Source organism: Triticum urartu, chromosome 6A, assembly GCF_056163025.1.
Source record: "Triticum urartu cultivar PI428250 chromosome 6A, HENAU_Tu73, whole genome shotgun sequence".
NCBI classification, from domain to species: domain Eukaryota; kingdom Viridiplantae; phylum Streptophyta; class Magnoliopsida; order Poales; family Poaceae; genus Triticum; species Triticum urartu.
Window position 1 is genome coordinate 114,103,718 of NC_141878.1, and position 23,635 is coordinate 114,127,352.

General features: G+C 47.2%; 1 pseudogene; it reads right to left on the minus strand.

Moving 5' to 3' along the window:
* Positions 1–13,610: 13,610 nt before the first annotated feature.
* Positions 13,611–17,450, minus strand: LOC125516637 (protein FAR1-RELATED SEQUENCE 5-like; annotated as a pseudogene).
* Positions 17,451–23,635: the final 6,185 nt, after the last annotated feature.

Sequence of the window (23,635 nt, forward strand, 5' to 3'; positions counted from 1 at the left end):
GAGCAAAGCATCTAGAAAATGGAGGAGAGACGGTGGTCTTGCAATAGAGAAGAGGGAGAGGCGAGACGGTGGTTTTGGAATGGAGATGATGGAGAGGAGAGGAGGTGGTTTTGCAATGGAGAAGAGGGAGAGGAGCATGCGGCAGCGATTTAGGATTGGACGAGAGGGCCGGCGCGCTCTGACTGGATCAAAATCAAAATCAATTTGGTGACATGCATTCACATTTTGCTTGTCAAATACAGTACGTGGTCAAACTTTGACCCAAAATACGCGAAACAACAAAAAAATACTTCCAAGACCAGCGCCGCTCTTCTGCTCTTCTCCTCTTAAACCACCGTCGCTCCTCTCCTGTTCCAATCTAAATGCAGCGCCGCTCCTCTCCTCTTCCATTTCAAAACCACCGCCCCTCCTCTCCTGTTCCAGTCCAAAACCAGCATCGCTCCTCTCCCATTCTAATCCAAAAGCAGCGCTGCTCCTCTCCTCTTCCATTCAAAAACCACCGCCGGCGAGTGAAGGTGCTGTGGAGAAGTAGATCGATGGAGGAGTACAACCGATACGTGAGGATTGCAGACGGCGACCCTGTGAAGCTAGCTAGGATGTTGGAGATACAGTCTTGGTTTGACAACAAGGACCAACTAGCGGCGACGGCGACATCCATGGCCAAATATCTGCAACAGAGCGAAAAGGCGGCGATACTCCCGGAGGGAGTCGCGCCGGAGTACATAGAGCTGTTCCTCTAGGCCATGGAGCAAACAAATTCCGATCGTGAGGGAGCGGTGGTGGGAGTATCGATCCCAGATGGAGCATCCACCAGAGATTGAAGGATCGAGCTTCTACAGGGTGCCGTTTGTGAGTGTGTCCTGCCAAAGCGAGCCGGTGGAGTCTTCGTCGACCGAACCCAACTGCAAGAGGAGAAAAGCAGTTGGCCGGATGACGCTTCCTCGCCATCGTCTCCCTCGCCGTTCACATCGTCTCACGGGGTGGTTGTCTGCCGTCGAGGAATAGGAGGGGGCTGCCCCCCCCCAGCCCAATAGTCGGGCGGTTGTGAATTGTCAGGAGGAGCTTAGGGTTGTCAGTATTTGTAGGTTGTCAATTGTGTTTTGTGTTGTGTATTTTGATAGTACTTTCAGATATGAATGTCTTTTCAATTTCAGATTTGTAGTATTGAGCATATGAAGTATTTTATGAATTCTAGATATCTATTTTTAGCACTTAAAAATGTAGTTTCATAGGAGTATAAAAGTGCAGACAATGTGATTCTTAGAGAAGAAACTGCAAGTTTCAGTTTCAGATAAGAAACTGCAAGTTTCAGTTTCAGATAAGAAACTGCAAGTTTCAGAGGCCGAGCATTTATATTAACACGGCCTTTTCAAACAGGGTTAACATCATGTTGGAAGTTTTATTCATGGTCGAAAATGGAACTACCAGCCAATTAACATCATGCTGATCAACATTCATGCATAGCACATCTTCATATGATGCACAGTCTAAATGCCCACACAATGTCGAGTGTGCGAAACACAGAGAAAACGAGGGACGAAGTTTTGGCAAGTGTTGGACGTGGTTTTGGGCTGCCCCGTCTAGGCTTTCATTTTGAACATGTGCAGCCCACGTCCTCGGATGGGAGGTCCATAGGCCTGTTTGTATTTTCTTAGGGACGTCATGTATCGACCGGCCTATGGACCTCCCATCCGAGGTTTTATTTTTGGCAGCCCAATTTATGTATTTTTTTTGAAGAAAACGCAGAGGTCTGTTCTATTTTTATATAAGAATAGGAACGCCAGATCCAACTTATGTTTCCCTTCTAACTATATTGTATATATTTAAATTATTTTATATGTTGACTGTTTAGTTCACATAATTGGCAAATAGATGACCGCTCTCGCGATCCCCTTCGCCCCCGCCACCACCTCCACCCTCGCTGCCACTACCTCCACCCTCGCCGCCACCATAGATCTCGCCGCCACCCCCCGCCTCCTGACTCCGAGCGCGCCTGCCCCCCTCAGCAAGTCCGCTCGCGCGCCCCATGGAGTCACCGGCCATATCCACGGGGGAATGGCTGGAAGACAGGCAGATGTACAAGATGCATCTCCCACGTGTCTACAAAGCCTTCCCGCAGATGCTCCAGCCGCTCAACTCCATCGCGTCGGCGGTGCTGCGGGAGACTCGAGGGAGGAGATGGAGGGAGCGGGTGATGCTGATCCGGGACGACGCTCTCTCCTGGACCCAATGCACGCGCGAATGGAGGGAAGCAGAGGAGGAAGCTGTGAGGGAGGAAGCCAAGGAGGGACCGAATCCGTTCTCTCACTCGCGCAGATATGCTCGGATGTGCAAGGATCATGTGGACGGGGAGCTGCTGAATCTAGCCCTGCGGATCTACTTCGAAGGAGATTTCTTGGAGAAGCACAGGATGCCCCACCCCAGTGAGCCGCCGATTGCGTTCGTTCGATGGGCGAAAGGAGAAGTGAATTCAGGAGATCCACGCCGTGCTACGAGATGGGAATGCTTTACTGGACTCCTGCCCACCAGCACGCCACCGGAGCCGGAGCAGGTGGATCCCCTACCTTACCTCTCCCCAAACCTGCAGAAGATTGAAATTAGGCTTGCAATCTGCTTCAATTGAGCTGTCTGGTGGTTATTTCTGCTTCCTGAGAGACAACATCTGGCTGGAGGATGAGAAGGAACCATGAACTCTGATGAATTTCCCCTATCACAATGGGGGGCGCCGGTTGGGCAGTGGTACGGCCCACCTCCGCCCCAAATGGGGGCACAATCTGGGCAGGCTCCTGTAATTGCCCAAGATCAATCTGCTGGTGGTTCTGACTCTCAGATCAGTGGGAAATCTCAAGACAAGAATTAGCAAAAGAAGCGACAGGACATCCAGAAAACTGCTCCTGCCCCTGCTTCAGGCCTTATGGCATACTCTGAGGTGATCTGCTACAACTGTGGGGAACCAGGGCATCATTTGGATAAATGTGTCAAGCCCAAGAGTTGTTTTATCTGCAAAATGGTTACCCATAAAGTTGAGAATTGCCCTGTCAGAAGGAAAACCCACAGTTCTGCTAGATATGTTGGAAGTGCTGCTCCAGGATTATGTCCACCATTGACAGAATTTTCTGTGATACAGAATTAGATAGTTTTTCCCCTTTCTAGTTGTAGAGCTCTGCCCAGATGTGGTAGTGACCACACTCCTTTGTTCTGGGACTCTGGTCTTAACCAAACTCCAAAGAGCAATAGTTTTAAATTTGAAAAGTGGTGGTTGCTTAGAGAAGATTTTACTGAACTAGTCAGGAAAATCTGGAATGAGCCTACTGGGAGCAGCTGCCCCCTAGAAAATTGGCAGATCAAAATCAGGAGATTTAGAAGAACTACCAAAGGGTGGAACTCCAATGAGGAAACTAATCTTAGAAGATACAAAAGGCTTCTCCTCCTTGAGTTTGATTCTCTAGATATTAAGGCAGAAACCACTGACCTCTCTGAGGCTGAGACTAATAGATTAAACTTTGTCCATGGGGAGCTTAAGAAAATTTGGCTTCAAGAAGAAATCAAAGACAAACAAAGGTCTAGAGATAGGAACATTAAGGAGGGTGGTAGAAATATTGTTTACTTCCATGCAGTAGCTAACCAGAGGAGGAGGAAAACCCTCCTTCACTCCCTTGATGGCCCTAATGGCCATGTTACTGAGGTAGATGAGATGCTGAAAGTGGCTAGTGACTTCTACAAAGACCTGTTTAAGAAAGAAAACCCTTCTGGGTTCTCTCTACAAAACATTTTTTCCTCTGCTTCTGAAAAAGTCTCTCCTGCTGAAAATGAGCTGCTAGAAGCCCCTTTTTCAGAGACAGAGGTGAAGGAAGCCATTTTTAGCTCTTATCCTGATGGGCTCCTGGTCCTGATGGGATTCCCTTCTTGTTTTACCAGCATTTTTGGGACTTGGTGAAAAATGATCTCTTAGATCTTTTCCAAGCCTTTCATAGAGGAGAGTTGGATCCAGCAACTTACTCATGGGGGTCTGTTGGGGTCAAGTTAAATAACTATGAAAGTGATTTTTTCCTTGCTGGTAAAGGCCTTAGGCAAGGTGACCCCATCTCCCCGCTTTTGTTTAATTTAGTAGTGGATGTTCTTACTAAAATGCTGAGCAAAGCTGCTGATCACAGTCTGATTGCAGGGCTCTGTCCTGAGGTCTGCCCTGGTGGCATCATCGATACCATCCTTTTCTTAGACAATGACTCCACACAAGCTAGCAATCTGAAAACTGTTCTAACCTGGTTTGAACAAGTCTCAGGCATGAGAATCAACTACTCTAAAAGTGACATCATCCCTATCAACATGGATGATCAGGAGTTAGCAGACTTCCTCTCTATTCTAGTCTGTAATAAAGGTAACTTCCCCATTAAGTACCTAGGTATCCCTCTCCACTATGATAAACTGAGGAGAGAGGATATCCAACCCCTTCTGGATAAAATCATTAAAAGGATTGCTGGGTGGAGGGGCAAACTTCTCTCTTATAGAGGTAGATTGACCCTCATACAAGCTTGTTTGGCTAGCATTCCAGTGTATCTCCTCTCCTTCTTCAAGTTCCCTAAATGAGCAGTGAACCTCGTCAATTCTTAGATGTCTCATTACTTGTGGAATGATTTTGAGGGAAATAGGAAGCTACACCTTGCTAATTGGGCCCTAGTCTCTATGAAAAAAGATTTTGGAGGCCTAGGCATACCTAACCTCCAAGAAATTAACATCTGTCTTCTAGGGTCTTGGATTAAAAGATTCTATGAGGAAGACCTGAAACCCTGGAAGCTTCTTATTTCCCATAAATACCTAGGAAATAAACCTAATATTTTTTCCCTTCCTCCAACCCTAAGACCTCTAGATTCTGGAAAGGATTAAAATCTATTATGCATGCTGTGAAATTTGGCTACAGATGGAACATAGGGGATGGGAGCAGAACCAGGTTCTAGGAAGATACTTGGTTTGGCACATCCCCCCTAGCAGTCCAATTTTGGCCTATTTACTCTGTCCGCAATGAGCTTAACAAAAGTGTCAATGAAGTTTGGGACGGTTAATGCCTAAAACTCTCTTTTAGAAGGAACTTTAGTGATAGTCTCATGGAACAATGGTTCCAGTTGGAGGAAATTGCCAAAAGCATTACCTTTACTGCCGAGCCGAATGCCCTGATTTGGCAGCTGGACAATAAGGGGAAGTATTCCTCCAGCTCCCTCTATCATGTTATCAAATTTAGAGGGGTTCAGCCCGTGTTTATCCCTGCTGTCTGGAAATTAAGAGTTCCCCCTAAAATTCATGTATTTCTCTGGCTTCTCTCCAAAAACAAATTAATGACTAGGGATAACCTTAGGAAGAGACACATCATCAAACCCCTTGATTGTGTTTACTGCTTGGAACAAGAGTCTTGTTCTCACCTTTTTTTTGAATGTATAGTTGCTAAACATCTCTAGGCCCACATTGAGGAATATTTCTCTAGTCAGATTGACTCATCCTTCGAATCTATCGCCAGATTCTGGATTGCTACCAAAAAGTGCTAAGTTTTAAACACTGTTAGCTCAAATGTCCTTTGGTGCCTCTGGGAATATAGAAATGCTATGATTTTCAGTAACACCTCCTGGATTTCCATTCCGTGGGTCTTGAGGTTGATCAGGAACATGGTGAGGAACTGGGCGATTCTCTCCTCAAGATCGTACAAGGACAAGTTGATGAGCTTCGTGGAAACCCTAACAAGATCCCTCCAGAAACTGTTGGCGACCACTTGTGGCTGAACAAGGCTCGACCTGCTCTGGGGTTGGACCCGTGGGCTCGTCTCAAGATCTCTGATGAAGATGATGGGCACCTGGCGCCGAAAAAGAGGGACATCCACCATGCTACGCCTTCCAGCCCGGTGTCTCCGCTTGCTTACTGGTCACCGCAGGCTGACACGGCCCCTCGGCTGAAGACCATGAAGGCTTCGCTGGACCCTCGTTGTGTCATTTGAGTGCTCTATCCGCTCTGCCTTTGGCACCGCTCGAGTGATTTGTGTTATTCAGAGAACTTATTCATCCACCCCCCCTAGTTTGTAGCTTTTCTACCTTTGCTTTCGAACTGCTCTTTGAGCTGCTGTATCAGAATATGTTGTGGCTTCATTCTCAGCAATGGAACCGGGGAGATGCTCCCTGTTTTTCTAAAAAAAATTATTTTATATGTTATTATATAAAGCTTGGTAAGACTGTAAATTTAAGGACGAATGTAATAATATCACTTATTATTTAAATATATTTATAACAAAATGCTCAGCCCCTTTTTATTTTTTTATAACATTGCTGGCCCAACCCAACATTATAATTAGAATCAGCCCAGCAAAATCGTGTATTTCGAGAAAGTGTAAATGGGCTGTAATTTTTTAGGAAATAAAATAAACGGGCCGCATGGACGCTACATTATTTGTTCACCCAGCCTAGCTAATGGTTGTAATTCAAAAAAAAGATCAAATTGACTGTAAATTCTACCACGCAAAAAAAAGATTGTAAATTCTGAAAAAAATGGGTTGAATACGTGCCACATTTTTGAAGGCTGAAATGTGGGCCAATAGGTCGAAGCCAATGCAAGTCGTTGTCAATTTAGTCAACAAATGATTCTGACATGTTAGCCGTTGGATTTACATCCAACGACCGGCATCCATCTTCAATCTCTCGTCTTCTTCCTCCAGCGCCGCCGGGACCACCTCCCGCCTCCTGCTGCTAGCAGCTCTGCTTAGCACGCTTCGCTATGAAGCGCTACTCCACCATTGGCCAGGCCATCCCTCCACCCCTCCACACCTCCTGTTCTTCTCCACCGGCTGCCGAACCACACCGCACTAGAACCAGTTAACCCTCGTACACCTCTCTGTCAGCGACTCTACTCCCGCGTCTTCCCATCTCCGGCTCGTTGCTGTCCGGGGCCTCGCCGTCGTCCACCACCTTGGATGCGCTCGACGCGGCGTGGCCAATGTGGTCAACTAACGACACCATCGGAAGTAGACTGTGCGTGGAGAGGCTGACAGCTGGGTCCATGGCCGCACACAAGGAAATGCCTCCTTATTACGCGCAAAATAATGATTCCTCCACCTGACATCTAGGACCCACCGGAAGGGCCTCTGTATTTCGTGAAATAAAGTGCCCCCCGCTGACATGTCGGACCCACCAGCTATCTTCGCACGCAAGGAAGTGCCTCCTTATTACGCACAAAAAAATGAATATTCCCCCTGCCAGCTGGAACCCAGCATAGTGGGAGGCTGACTTGTGGGCCTACCAAGTTGACGGGGACGGAGGGCTTTGTCAACTTAGTCAATATGAACGATTCTAGCTCCTGTTACCGTACGATATTCATCCAATGGCCGTAGTGCTTCTTCAACCTCTGGTCTTCTTGCTCCAGCCGCCCAAACCAGCGCCGGTCGTGCTGCGTGCTCCTGCCTCCCGTGGCCGGCTGTCATGCCGCGGAGGCCTCACCGCCCCTACTACTCCCACCGCTGGCCAGGCCATCCCTCTACTCACCCACACCCCCTGTTATTCTGCGGCAACAGCAGCCTCACACCGCAGCCGAACCAGTGAACCCTTGTACTCCTCTTCACGTGGGCATCCACTGATGCGTCTTCCCCAGCTCCGAGTCATCCCCTTCCTAGTCCTCGCTGTCGTCCACCGCCCTGGTGCTCTTGGCGCGGCGTGGTCAACGTGGTCAACGACCGACTTCCATCGGAAGAGTACTGTACGTGAAGAGGCTGACAGCTAGGTGCACGGCAGCCGCAAGGAAGTGCCTCCTTATTACGCGGAAAATAATTATTCCTCCACCTGACAGCGGGGACCCACCGGATAGGCCACCAGTATTTTGCGAAAAAAATCGTTTCCCCCTAACTGCTGGAACCCACCGGACGGGCCACCGTATTTCGCAAAAAAAAACGTTCCCCCCGCTGTCTGCTCGGACCCACCAGAAGTGCCTCCTTATTACGCACAAAAAAAATGAATACTCCCCCGGCTAGCTAGGACCCACCTTGCTGGGAGACTGACTTGTGGGCCTACTAAGTTGACGGGGACGAAGGGCTTTGTCAACTTAGTCAATATGAACAATTCTAGCTCCAATGACCGTACGATGTCCATCCAACGGCCGTAGTGCTTCTTCAACCTCTGGTCTTCTTGCTCCAGCCGCCCAAAGCAGCGCCGGTCGTGCCGCATGGTCCTGCCACCCGTGGCCGGCTGTGCTGCCGCAGAGGCCTCACCGCCCCCTACTATTCCCGCTGCTAGCCAGGCCCTGCGGCGACGGCAGCCTCACACCACAGCCGAACTAGTGAACCCTCGTAGTCCTCTCCGCGCGGGCTTCCACTGCCACGTCGTCCCCTTCCTAGGTCTCGCCGTCGTCCACCACCATGGTGCTCTTCGTGCGGCGTGGTCAACATGGTCAAGGAACGACTTCCATCGGAAGAGTACTGTACGTGGAGAGGCTGATAGCTGGGTCCACGGCCACAGCCCAGTTTTTTTGTGATTTGCCAAGTAAGTCGCTTTGTCAGGCCTGTTGGGCTGCAAATCTTTCAAGACGAGGAGAGCTTTCATTCGGCTGGCCGAGAAAATGGCCCATCAGTAATGAGCAATGGGTTGTACATTTTAAAAACACATCAAACCGACAATTAGTTTCAAATATCTTTTTTTCATTTCAAGATTTTAAATTACATTTATTTTTATGCGTGGAGAATTTGTTGGATTCTATATTGATATACATTTATTTTTAAAATCAGTTTGAATGTGAGTCGAAATTTCAGGATTAAAAACAGTTCGGACCGCACAGAAATATGCAAAATTTCGTATAATTTTTTAATCGTTGCCACAATATGGGCTGTAATGCTAACAAAAAGAATATGGGCTCCAAAAAAACCTTAATAATTAGCAAATGGGCTGTAAATTATTAGAAATAATGGCAGATGGGCTGTATGCTGTTTTCTACAGATTTAAGGCTTTCCTAAAAAAAAGGTTGACGCACAAGCACTGACTGTTGGATGTCCATCCAACGGCCGTCGTGCTTCTTCAATCTCTGCTCTTCCTGCTCCAGCCACTCAAACAAGCGCCGGCGGGACTGCCTGCTCCCTCCTCCTCGCGGCCGGCTATGCTGCCGCGCAGGCCTCACCGCCAAACCATACTCCCATCGCTGGCCTAGCCATCCCTCTACTCACCCACACCTGCTATTATTCTCCGGCGACGGCAGACGAACCAGTAAACCCTCGTACAGTCGTACTCCCTCCGCGTGGGAAACAACTGCCGAGTCTTCCCTGGCTCTGTGTCGTCCCCTTCCTAGGCCTCACCGTCGTCCACCGCCCTGGTGCTCTCGGCGCGGTGTGGTCAACATGGTCAAGGAACAACTTCCATCGGACGTGGACTGTATGTGGAGAGGCTGACAGCTGGGTCCACGGCCGCGACAAGGAAGTGCCTCCTTATTACGCGGAAAATAATGATTCCTCCACCTGACAGCTGGGACCCACCGAACGGGCCACTGTATTTCGCAAAAAAAACGTTTTCCCCTGACTACTGGGACCCACCAGTTACATCTTCGTACACAAGGAAGTGCGTCCGGGCAAAAAAACGATTCGCCCCCTGACTGCTGGGACCCACCAGCTACATCTTCGCAGGCAAGGAAATGCCTGACAGTCGGGACCCACCTGGTCGAAGCGTACGTAGCGTTTTCATTCTGGTCGCAAACATGTACGTACATAGTGGCCGATGTAGAGGCGCGCACGTGTCGTAGTAGAGGCGCGCACGTAGCATGTACACGTACGTACAGCGGCCAGGGTGCAAGAAAGAAAATACGGCCACGTATGTGTACATACGGACGGGGTCTCGAATGCCTACTCGCGCATACGTACGGCGACGGCTCGTGTACATGGCTGGGTCGGAACGGAGAAACAGCGTCGTCGTCATGTTCATGGGGAGGCAACGGAATGTGTCGTGTTCATGGGGAGGCAACGGAATGCGTCGTGTTCATCGGGAGGGCTTGGACGGAATAGACGATGGAAACGAGGCCTGGTGTACCGCAGAACGGAGGAAACGGCCTTGTGTTCGACCGGCCACGTTTGAAACAGGATCCTGTTCATCGGGAGGGGTCTGGCATACCATAAAACGGAGGAAACAGACCTCCTATGGTCGAAACGGGGGTCCTGTTGATCGGGAGGGGTGTGGCGTACCGCAAAACGGAGGAAACGGACCTGTGTTGGAGCGCTACGGTCGAAACGGGGGTCCTGTTCATCGGGAGGGGTGTGGCATACCGCAAAATGGGACTCCACGGGATACTGTTCATCTCCACCGTCGACCCCCTCCAGCCTCCACGAGCTACTGTTCATCCACCGTCGACCTCCTCCAGCCTCCACCTACGACTGTTCATTCACGGGCTCTTGTTCATCCAGCCTCCACCGTGCGCTACTCCACCGGCTACTGTTCAACCACCCCTCCACCATCTACTGTTCATCCAGCCCTCCACACCACAGGGTCCTGTTCAACCACCCCTCCACGGGCACCCCTCCACCGTCTACTGTTCATCCAGCCCTCCACACCACGGGGTCCTGTTCAACCACCCCTCCACCGTCTACTGTTCATCCAGCCCTCCACACCACGGGGTCCTGTTCATCCACCCCTCCACGGGCACCCCTCCATCGTCTACTATTCATCCAGCCATCCACCACACCACAGGGTCCTGTTCATCCAGAGGCAATGCCATCGCTCACTCTTCATCCACCCCCCCCCCCCCCACAACGCTCACTGTTCATCCCATCAATCGGCTTCAGTTAGCAGCAATAGTGAAAGAATTGCTCGATCGGGTTCAGTTAACAGTCATCGATCGATCGCTCGGGTTCAGTAACGCGTAGCCTGCAGTGCAATCGCTCGGGTTTAGTTAGAGCCCAGCGCCTCGCTCGGGTTCAGTTAGAGCCAACGCCTCGCACACACGCGCGTACGTATACGAGAGAAACGCGCATCACTCGGCCCCCGACCTCCCACCATAACCGGGAACTCCCCAAAATTTTCCTCCCCCTCGCTTCTACCATGGTTTTTTCCGTCATGGACAGCCTAAAGAATGTCATGCAGCTGCGTCTCCGGCCCGCCCAGGACGAAAAGCCCATTTTCTGTCATGATTTTTTGTCATAGAAGTAGGATCCCACCACATCTATGATGATACCGGGTTTTGTCACAATTGTCGTCATAGAAGTGTCATATGTATGACAGAAAAAAAATCCGTTCGGCCCAAAATGTCACGGATGTGTCTTTTTTTTGTAGTGAGATGCCCTGGTCCTTGAACCCATACAAAGATCAAACTCTTATCATGGTGATGGGTTCTGCGATGCACCATCTTTTGACCTCGGCATAGATGGTGATGCTCCAGCACCTGCTCCAGTAGCAAAAACAGCGGAAGCCGGTGTGATTTGCATTGATGAGTGTGAGTTGGACCCAGCAGCTGTGAATGAAGGGTGTGTTGCTGATGATGTTGGCAAGGTAATAGCTCAAGAGCTAGATGTTGGATCACCAGAGAATTGCCACACCCCGATATGCGCAGAACCAGAAGTTGGCACAAGCAGTTCTTCGGGACCACCTCTTGCATGAAGACAGAGGAGGGTAATAAGGCCCGTAGCATCTCAAAGGTCTCCATTCATTGATTAAAACAAGAAGAAGACGTTCAGCTCCAATGAGACAGTGAACAAGCTTTACGCTGCCCTCTTGTATTGGGCCAGGCATCACCCAGGAGTAAATGATGAAGCTACTAGGTAAACTAACTCCCCATAGCCTACATATATATCTTTTTCAGTTGCATAGGACCAGCCACTTAGTTGCACAGAAAGCATAGCATGTTGCATAGAGCAGGGCTTTTAGTTGCACACTGTTCTGTTTTCAATTTCATGCACATTTTTTTTGCTGCTGTGACCCTTCGAGCTAACTTGTCTTTTTATTTCTTTCAGAAAAAATCCAGCCCTGAGATAATCAGGTTTGGTGCTTTCTACATTTCTTTAAAGGAGTTAGTTAATTCAATGAAGCCGGTTCAATGGCTGTCAAAAATTGTTATTGAGACTGGAATCTTACACATCATGGATAACTTACCAGAAGGGTCAAAGAAGGTCATTATGCCACTGAGGTTTTCTGTAAGTTTTTCCAAAACCTTCTTTACCATCATCTTTGTTCTGTAGTACTTTTTTGTTCACCAATTGAGGGAGGCCTTTCATCTACTAAGTAGTTTAAGGCATGTTTTATAATCTCTGCAGATGAATTTACAGCAAGGGTTCCACAACGTGAATGAGATAAACAAGAAGTTTGATTACAAGAACCGTCTCGACAAGAAAGACTTGGTGAGTGTTGTGCCCACATGATCCATCTCTTTTAGTTGGCACCCACAGCATGTTCAGTTGCACATGACACATCTGTTAGTTGGCAAATACTTGTTGCAACCTGTTTTTAACTTGACTAAGTCTTTTACTGTTTTTCTTAGCTACAGTCTGTATCTGTGTCTAAAATCGTTCACGCTTGCAGGTCATGCTGTCAGTGCTCAAGTGCGCTGATGTAACCGATAAGGACGGAGGGAGGCATTATTGGGTCTTCAATGTCAACTTGAGGGACGGACGCTTCGAAGTTCTTGATTCAAACAGGAAGTTGGACAACATTGAGCGGATGAACACTGTCTCTACCATCGCGGGGGCAGTACACCAGCTATGGAGGAAGCATTACCCAAATTTCAGCATCGAGCACTTCTAGATTATTGACATTGACGTACCAAAGCAGCTCGGCAAGTAAGACATTAAGAATGGCATTCTTCTCAATTTCTTACCATCAATTTGTAGTTTTTACAATTTTTCTACTTGTGCAATCTTTAGTTTTTCAAGACACAGAACTAGTTTGCAATCTGTTTATCATTTTTATGAGTTTCTAATGGATTATCTAGCCAGTTGTAGAGTGGCACATAAGTAGTTGCACACTGGCACATAAGCAGTTGCACAGTGGCACATAAGCAGTTGCACAGTAGAACATAAGCAGTTGCACAGAGTGCATTATCTTTATTGGTTTTAATTTTATGTGACAAATTTTTCTTTTTTGCCTATCGCAGTAATGAGTGTGGGCTGTTCGCACTGCTTAACGCCACCGAGTGGAACGGTAGCCAACTGCCCAACTACGAACCCAAGGAAGTACTCAATATTAGGAAGAAGCTGGCATATGATTGGGTCACCAGCGTGCACAACACCGCCCCATGAATGAAGTTGCTGAGATACGACAAGGACTAGGTCAGTACTCTTTTTCTTTCTCTACTCCATGGACGAAGTGGCTGGTTTGCACAATTTTTAAGCAGATTTTGTAGTTGCACACTAGTAGTAATTCCGTTTGCAACTCAATATCATCACTTTTGTTGATACATTAGGAGCACTGGACATACAATTGTTCAACAACTAAATATTTAACTAGTTGCCAACAAAGGCACAAATAGCAACCTTTTTTACACAGTGCATGAATTAATTCAAGGAGCATAAATTAGATAAAGAGAAATCATAGATGCTGAACGTGTCCACTTGGTCCCAACATTGCTCAAAAAACATCATTCTTTTCCTTTTTTGTCCCAAAGTTACAAACGATGAAACAGAATCATAGTAGCCTGAGTGGACACACACCAGCAGTGTGCTCTGTAGATTGGCACTGGCTGCATTTGTTTTTCTTCTTTGGGTGTAGCTCCAGCGCCGATTTGTACAGTCGACTCTTTGCCCTACCCTTTGTAGTAGCCCTTGGAGGATCCTTGGGCACAAAATCATCAGAAGCTTGTGCAGGGGATGCAGCCTCCAACGGGGCAGTAGGACCATCACGATCACCTGTGTAATAATCATATAAAAAGTTTAGTATTTTTTTGTTGTGCAACCAGCACTGATGTTCTCTGCAACCACACAACCCATGTTGTGCAACTAACTGGTTGTTGTGTGCAAGTTAAGTTGAAAAAAACACCTGTAGTAGCACGGCCCGTCATGGTACTTGGATTGTAATCGCCTATGGGAAGAACAGGAAAAACAAGTTAGATTTTTAGCTTGATCCTCAAACTAACACAGCGCACGCAACTAGGCATCATGTTCTGTGCAACTGGGCACTATGATATGTGCAACTAAAGTCACACACCCTAGTTTTGTTGGGAGTTGGGGAAGATATTTACTTGGGTGATGAGCCCCCTGAGTCCTGCCTGTAGGTCCATTGGGAGTAGCACGCAGGGCACTGCTAGTTGGGCCAGGCGGGGGAGGAGGTCTTTGAGGGTTGGCATCACCTATAGCCAGAACAGGACAAACAAGTTAGTTGTGTTATCTCTGGTGCTCGAACTAACACAGCGTGCGCAACTAGGTAGCCTGTTCTGTGCAACTGGGCACCATGATGTGTGCAACTGGAGTTACAGACCTAGTTTGATGGGGAGTTGGGGCAGATAATTACCTGGATGATGAGCCCCCTAAGTGCTGCCTGTAGGGCCATTGGGAGGAGCACACGGGGGAGGTGGCGGAGGATGCCGTGTACAGCCAGGAGGTGGAGGAGGTCCTTGAGGGTTGGCATCACCTATATCCAGAACAGGAAAAACAAGTTAATTGTGTTATCTTGATGCTCAAACTAACACAGCGTGCGCAACTAGGCAGCCTGTTCTGTGCAACTGGGCACCATGATGTGTGCAACTGGGCACAATGATGTGTGAAACTGAAGTTACACACCTATTATATCAGGAGTTGGGGGAGGTAATTACCTGCATGATGAGATCCCTAAGTGCTGCCTGGAGGTGGAGGAGGTCCTCGAGGGTTGCCATCATCTGATGGCCCCGTGGCAGCAGTCGGTTTTTCTTTTTCTTGTACTTGTTCAGGTGGCCGATCTCGGTACGTGCTACGCGCATATGCGTGTATACAATAGCTTGTGCTGGATCAGAACCACTCGCAAACTTTTCTAGTTTCCAAAAATCGTATATCATGTTCCTCTCCCTTATATGCTTCTTTGATTAAGGAGGCATTTCATCCGTTTCTCATAACCAGTCCCTGGCGCACTAGGTGCAGCAGTAGGTGTCCACCGTCTTAGCAGGTACCTTTCCGGTATGACATCAACTCCAATATGGGTGAACACCTTGAGGTTGTGGCAACAGAGGATGTCGTCCTTGTCCATTTTACAGCACTCACACAAATAGGAACCCTCCTCCACCCTTGCTTGCACCAAGTAGTTTCGAGAACCATATTTGGCAACAAATTCCTAGTTCGGTCTGAGCTCAAATATATCAGCACCAGCTTGGAATGCATTATAACATCCAATCAGCTCAAACTCTTTTCTGAACTTGCGGTAAAGGTCCCTAGTGTAGGTTTTGTAAGCTTCCTTCTCTATTGGAAAGTTGGAACACAGCTCAATCTCAAGGTGTTCTGTCCTGTAGTTATTGCAGCCTTCCTTGGCAAGGATGTGGTTCTGGATTTTTTCATATTGCTTGACGAAGTTCAGCATTGAGTTGTCTGGGTTCATATATCTTTTTAGGACGGCGTTGAACCCCTCACTACGATGTGTAGACTGTAGGAAGGGAAAGAACCTGTGTTTGAAGTAGCATGGCACCCAAGTTGACCTGTATTCATACAACTTCTCAAAGTGTGTGTGTGTCATAGCCTCGTACTTCATCATTAACCCAGCCCAATTCTGCTCAAACTCGTCTATAGTGAAGCTGAAGTCAACACACTTGTTGAAATCATCAGAGAGTCCTGGATTCTAGCACAGCAGCCAACCAACTTTTTCCTAAGCCTTTTTCATGATGTGCCATCGACAACAGCGGTGCACGGTGGTTGGAAAGATGCTCTGTATTGACTGCCTCATTGCACCATCCTGATCGGTGATGAAGTTGTCAGGAGGTTTGTCATCTATAGCCTCTAGGAATGCTCCAAAGACCCAATCAAAGCTCGATGCCAACTCCTGCCTCACAAACGCGCAACCCAGCATGAAAGATTGGCCATGTCGGTTTATTCCTATGAAGGGCGCGAACGGCATATTGTACATGTTGGTCATGTAGGTGGTGTCAAACGATATGCAATCGTGGTACGCCTCCGCATAAGCTTTTCGAGCTAAGCCATCCACCCAAAATATGTTGACAACTCTGTCCTCTTCATCATATTTCACCTTATAGAAGAAGTCTGGATCAGTTTTTTGTATATCCTTGAAGTGCTCAGGTGTCTCAATCAGATCACCCTCCTTCGTGTCATCTCTATGGAAACTTGTACACAGATTTGTTATTGCCTTTGGTCCGAATGGCACCATCATCTCAGATCCATAGAACTCTGCCATTACATGCATCATACGTCCTGCATAATACAAAAAGAAACAATGTACATTTTATTAGTCATAGGAATGCACATATCTAGCTGCACAATAATACGATATGAGTTGGCACAGAAGATAGTTGTAGGAAATTGACAACCAGCTGCCCCTTTTAAAAAACACTTTCATTTTGCACACAGGACATTATGTAGGCGCACAGTGAAGGTGATCTAGCTGCACAGGAACATTATGTAGTTGCACGGTCAAGGTAATCTAGTTGCACATTTAAGGCATTTTAGTTGCACACCAGTAACATAACAATTGCACACTGGACTGCCTAGAGGGAAGCTTAATTTTGTAAGGGATATAGAAACACGCCTGTAGTCAAGTTGCAGTTATACAAGATGCGCAAAAACTCCTTTTCATCGGGAGAGATGCCTTGGTGGGATCTCAAGTATTTGGACAATGAAGGTTTGTTCACCAGCGGATGATTGTGGTCACGAACAAAATATGTCACCTCCCATCGCCCATCCATTAGCTTCACCAACATTTTCGCTTTGCATTGAGTCTGCTTTATTGTCTCGCGTTTTCGTTTCTTCTTTTTCTTACTAGCACCAGCCTCCTCTTCAGCAAAGATTGGAGGTTCATCTTCCATTTCCTCATCAGTGTCAACATGTCTTGGATCTGGTATAGGGTCCAGGATAGGAGGAGCCTCAGCTCCACCATCATCAGCTTTTGGCTTCTTATACTTGTTGCAACAAAACTGTTGTTTTACCAATACTTGCTTGTCCGCCTAGAGGTGTTCATTTTGACAGAGAAACCCATCCGTAAGGCGTAGCTGTTGTAGTGATCCTTAACAATTTGAAGGGTGTCAAACCTCATGCCAACATAGGGTTCCATTGGCTGAGAACCAGCCTCATCTTCTCCTTCTTCTCCTTGCACAGCACCGTCAACAGCGCCAGCACCGAGCTCAGTCCTGGTTGGACCAGGAACATTTGCCGCAGTGCCCGTGTCATCAAGAGTATGACTCTCTGACTCCAAAGACACCACTACAGGGACACCACGGGTTGATGACTGCCCTGCCACATTGTCATGGCCCATAGGGTTAGGCCCACGACTTGTCTGTGTGTAGTAAACAGAGCGCCCTGCTGGGTTGTTGCTGATCCATATCACGAGAAAGCTCATTGAGATCAGGAGGCAACTCATTGAGATCAAGCAATTTTTTTCCTTTTTCAGGCTGCTGCCACACATGCACTGCATATACAAAACAAGGAAGTGATGTCAAGTTTTAATCATCAAAGAGTGTTTGAAACAACCTAAAAACCTAGTAAACTAGATTATACCCCGCGCGTTGCTGCGGGAATTCTTAGTCTATAAACATGATGATAGATAATTTGAACAACTCTTTGCATAGTGTATTTACGTACTTACGATATATATTTTTGCAATGGACACAATACTTGGTATAAATATAAATACTGCAAAATGTGAATTATGCGATCATTTCTTTACTAAATATAGGACATAAGCAATCATGTGTGACTCATATTTATATTAATGTATATCAACACGCTAAAGGGAGTTTCTGAAATGGGCACAATATGAACGGTCATATACAAATGCCTTTTTGAGATAGTTGTAGTAATTATTGTAGTAAATCAATCTTCGTATCTGCATGCTTGCGATCTACACAAAGAATGCTAACTATAAAAAAAGGATTGGCCATTATAGTTGCTTACAATACGTGCTAGTGAAGTGGTGGAGCTCTAGTATCAACAAAAAGAACAAATTCCGTTCTCTCTCATTTTTGCCAAAGTGAGTACCAATTTCTTTGTCTCAAAGCATTTGTCTGAAAAGAGCATGAGTACTTGTCATAAGAACTGAGGTCCAAAGTATCGCATTGAAGTCAGAATTTGTTTGCAACACAAAGTAACTATGCATGAAAACTTGGTCAACTACATTCCTCGGCGCCCATGATGCACCCAAGCAGTGCCTAATGCATCAGGTCCTTCTGTGTTGTCTTTCTAGGCAAGTTGATCCTTAGCTACAGTCAACAAATTCCCAGCATCAGATGAGTCAAGAGCACTCAAAACAGCTATACGTTAATAACCCAATACATGTTAAATATTTTTATAATTATAACTGGGCCATAATGAGAAATTTACCTTTAATCGTTGACACACCAATACCTAGCTGCTTGGTTCGGTGCACAAAATGGCCAACAATTTATTTGTACCAAGTAAAATAACAATATCAGAATAGCTTCGATTGAAATGGAAACATGATGATCTAGCTTAACGATGAATATACCTCTGATGTTGTATGTGTGACGAATCAGAGCGGCACTTGGTATAAATATAATATCCCCCGATGGATAACAGCGGCAGTCTAGTTGAAACAATTTAAGAAGAATCCACTCAGCTGATGCATCCACCAGATAAATCCACAGAAAGAAATGAATAGGAAGAAAAGAGAGTTGTGGATAAGATGCTCGTAGCTGTCACCATGTCACGGCAAACGCGTGTGTTGGAGCAGATTGACCTTGGCGTGGGATTCCCAGCGGCATGTAGGAGCAGATCGGCCTCGAACGCTAGGAGATGAGGCAATGATGAGCAGCCTCTCGTCCTCGCCATCTACCTCTGGCTCGGGCGGAGATATCCTCGCGGAGTTCTCCAACAGCGTGCAGGAGCGGATCAGCCTCAATCTTGGTGGAGATGAGGCGACAGTGAGCAGGGGCCCGTCCTCACCATCTGGTCGTCTACCTACCTACGGATCAGGAAAGAAGGCCTCACCATGGTGGGGGTAGGAGGGTACTGGAGTTCTCTAGCTCGCGCAATCCTCCTCCTCCAGCTCACACAGGGGTTGGATCAGGAGAAGAGGGGATGGGGGGAAGTGGGACGAAGGCCTCCTGCGTGACTTGTACAGGGGCTGGATAGAGAAGAGGGGATGGATCAGGGTATCATGAGGGAGGGTGGGAGGGGCGAGGCAGGAGGCGGCGGTGCTTTGCTTCGTGCAGGAACCAATGCGCATCTATTTATGATCGGTGGATGGAAGACGAAAAGGAACAATCGCGTACTGTATGGGAGATAAAATAGTCAAATGACACAGTTTGTTGTAAAAGAAAAGGAAAGGGTTGCCTTTAATTCGGTGGAGAAGATGAATAGTACTCCAATGCGTATGTGAGAGAAGATGAATAGTAGAATCTAGAGATTAAATTAATGGTTGGGGCAGTTAATTGGCCAGGAATGGATTCGTACAACCCATGCGTTGTGGGGGAAGGTAGCGACTCTCCACCTTGTGGAGGCGGCAGCAAAGGAATGATTTGGCATGAACCTCAAACGAAAAACATTAGATGGGCTGACGTGGCTGCATGGCTGATGTGGATAGTTTGCATGTGGGGATAAATATGATAGTGGCGATGAATCTCTTAGGTATATAGGATAGGTAGTTGCACACCATTTTATGACAATCTTAGTTCAAAAAGCAACATCTCTAGAGCAGAATCTTTTATTTATAACAGGTATGCATTTTTTTTGTTTGCACAGCCTTGTTATGTTAGTTGCACAGTTTGCAGTAAATAGTTGGCAAGAACATGACTTTTTTAGTACAGAGTTGTTGGAAATATGCCCTAGAGGCAATAATAAAAGCATTATTATTATATTTCCTTGTTCATGATAATTGTCTTTATTCATGCTATAATTGTGTTATCCGGAAATCGTAATACATGTGTGAATAATAGACACCAACATGTCCCTAGTAAGCCTCTAGTTGACTAGCTCGTTGATCAACAGATAGTCATGGTTTCCTGACTATGGACATTGGATGTCATTGATAACGAGATCACATCATTAGGAGAATGATGTGATAGACAAGACCCAATCCTAAACATAGCACAAGATCGTATAGTTCGTTTGCTAGAGTTTTCCAATGTCAAGTATCTTTTCCTTAGACCATGAGATCGTGTAACTCCCGGATACCGTAGGAGTGCTTTGGGTGTACCAAACGTCACAACGTAACTGGGTGACTATAAAGGTATACTACGGGTATCTCCGGAAGTGTCTGTTGGGTTGACACGGATCAAGACTGGGATTTGTCACTCCGTATGACGGAGAGGTATCACTGGGCCCACTCGGTAATGCATCATCATTATGAGCTCAAAGTGACCAAGTGTCTGGTCACGGGATCATGCATTACGGTATGATTCAAGTGACTTGCCGGTAACGAGATTGAACGAGGTATTGGGATACCGACGATCGAATCTCGGGCAAGTAACATACCGATTGACGAAGGGAATTGTATACGGGGTTGCTTGAATCCTCGACATCGTGGTTCATCCGATGAGATCATCGAGGAGCATGTGGGAGCCAACATGCGTATCCAGATCCCGTTGTTGGTTATTGACCGGAGAGCATCTCGATCATGTCTACATGTCTCCCGAACCCGTAGGGTCTACACACTTAAGGTTCGGTGACGCTAGGGTTGTAGGGATATGTATATGCAGTAACCCGAATGTTGTTCGGAGTCCCGGATGAGATCCCGGACGTCACGAGGAGTTCAGGAATGATCCGGAGGTAAAGAATTATATATAGGGAGTGCTATTTCGGCCGTCGGGACAAGTTTTGGGGTCACCGGTATTGTACCGGGACCACCGGAAGGGTCCCGGGGGCCCACCGGGTGGGGCCACCTGCCCCGGGGGGCCACATGGGCTGTAGGGGTGTGCGCCTTGGCATATATGGGCCAAGGGCACCAGCCCCAAGAAGCCCATGCGCCAAGAGATAAGGAAAGGAAGAGTCCTAAAGGGGGAAGGCACCTCCTAGGTGCCTTGGGGAGGATGGACTCCTCCCTTGGCCGCCGCCCCCCTAGGAGATTGCATCTCCTAGGGCCGGTGCCCCCCCCCCCTAGGCTCCCTATATATAGTGGGGGAAGGAGGGCCTCTCACCCCACGCCTTTGGTGCCTCCCTCTCCCTCTCCAACACCTCCTCCTCCTCCATAGAGCTTGGCGAAGCCCTGCCGGAGTACCGCAGCTCCACCACCACTACGCCGTCGTGCTGCTGCTGGAGCCATCTTCCTCAACCTCTCCTTCCCCTTGCTGGATCAAGAAGGAGGAGACGTTACGCTGACCGTACGTGTGTTGAACGTGGAGGTGCCGTCCGTTCGGCGCTAGGATCTCCGGTGATTTGGATCACGTCGAGTACGCCTTCCTCATCCCCGTTCTTTGAACGCTTCCGCGCGTGATCTACAAAGGTATGTAGATGCAATCCGATCACTCATTGCTAGATGAACTCCTAGATGGATCTTGGTGAAACCGTAGAAAATTTTTGTTTTCTGCAACGTTCCCCAACAGTGGCATCATGAGCTAGGTCTATGCGTAGTTCTTTTGCACGAGTAGAACACAATTTGTTGTGGGCGTAGATGTTGTCAACTTTCTTGCCGCTACTAGTCTTATCTTGCTTCAGCGGTATTGTGGGATGAAGCGGCCCGGACCAACCTTACACGTACGCTTACGTGAGACCGGTTCCACCGACTAACATGCACAAGTTGCATAAGGTGGCTGGCGGGTGTCTGTCTCTCCCACTTTAGTTGGAGCGGATTCGATGAAAAGGGTCCTTATGAAGGGTAAATAGAAGTTGACAAATCACATTGTGGCTTTAACGTAGGTAAGAAAACGTTCTTGCTAGAGCCCTTTTTCAGCCACGTAAAACTTGCAACAACAATTAGAGGACGTCTAACTTGTTTTTGCAGCAAGTGCTTTGTGATATGATATGGCCAAAGTTGTGATGAATGATGAATGAAATATATGTGATGTATGAGATGTTCATGCTATTGTAATAGGAATCACGACTTGCATGTTGATGAGTATGACAACAGGCAGGAGCCATAGGAGTTGTCTTTATTTTTGTATGACCTGCGTGTCATTGAGAAACGCCATGTAAATTACTTTACTTTATTGCTAAACGCGTTAGCCATAGTAGTAGAAGTAATAGTTGGCGAGCAACTTCATGGAGACACGATGATGGAGATCATGGTGTCATGCCGGTGACAAGATGATCATGGAGCCCCAAGATGGAGATCAAAGGAGCTATGTGATATTGGCCATATCATGTCACTGTTATTATTTGATTGCATGTGATGTTTATCATGTTTTGTACATCTTGTTTGCTTAGAACGACGGTAGTAAATAAGATGATCCCTCATAATAATTTCAAGAAAGTGTTCCCCCTAACTGTGCACCGTTGCGACAGTTCGTTGTTTCGAAGCACCACGTGATGATCGGGTGTGATAGATTCCAACGTTCACATACAACGGGTGTAAGACAGATTTACACATGCAAACACTTAGGTTGACTTGACGAGCCTAGCATGTACAGACATGGCCTCGTAACACAGAAGACCGAAAGGTCGAGCATGAGTCGTATAGAAGATACGATCAACATGAAGATGTTCACCGATGTTGACTAGTCCGTCTCACGTGATGATCGGACACGGCCTAGTTAACTCGGATCATGTTATACTTAGATTACAGGAGGGATGTCTATCTGAGTGGGAGTTCATTGAATAATTTGATTAGATGAACTTAATTATCATGAACTTAGTCTAAAAAATTTACAATATGTCTTGTAGATCAAATGGCCAACGTAGTCCTCAACTTCAATGCATTCCTAGAGAAAACCAAGCTGAAAGACGATGGCAGCAACTACATGGACTAGGTCCGAAACCTGAGGATCATGCTCATAGCTGCCAAGAAAGATTATGTCCTACAAGCACCGTTGGGTGACGCACCTGTTCTCCCTGCAGAACAAGACGTTATGAACGCTTGGCAGGCACGTACCGATGACTACTCCCTCGTTCAGTGCGGCATGCTTTACAGCTTAGAGCCGGGGCTCCAAAAGCGTTTTGAGAGACACGGAGCATATGAGATGTTCGAAGAGCTGAAAATGGTTTTCCAAGCTCATGCCCGGGTTGAGAGATATGAAGTCTCCGACAAATTCTTCAGCTGTAAGATGGAGGAAAACAGTTCTGTCAGTGAGCACATACTCACTATGTCTGGGTTGCATAACCGCTTGACTCAGCTGGGAGTTAATCTCCCGGATGACGCGGTCATTGACAGAATCCTTCAGTCGCTTCCACCGAGCTACAAGAGCTTTGTGATGAACTTCAATATGCAGGGGATGGAAAAGACCATTCCTGAAGTATTTGCAATGCTGAAATCAGCAGAGGTAGAAGTCAAAAAGGAACATCAAGTGTTGATGGTGAATAAAACCACTAAGTTCAAGAAGGGCAAGGGTAAGAAAGACTTCAAGAAGGATGGCAAGGGAGTTGCCGCGCCCGGCAAACAAGCTGCCGGGAAGAAGCCAAAGAATGGACCCAAGC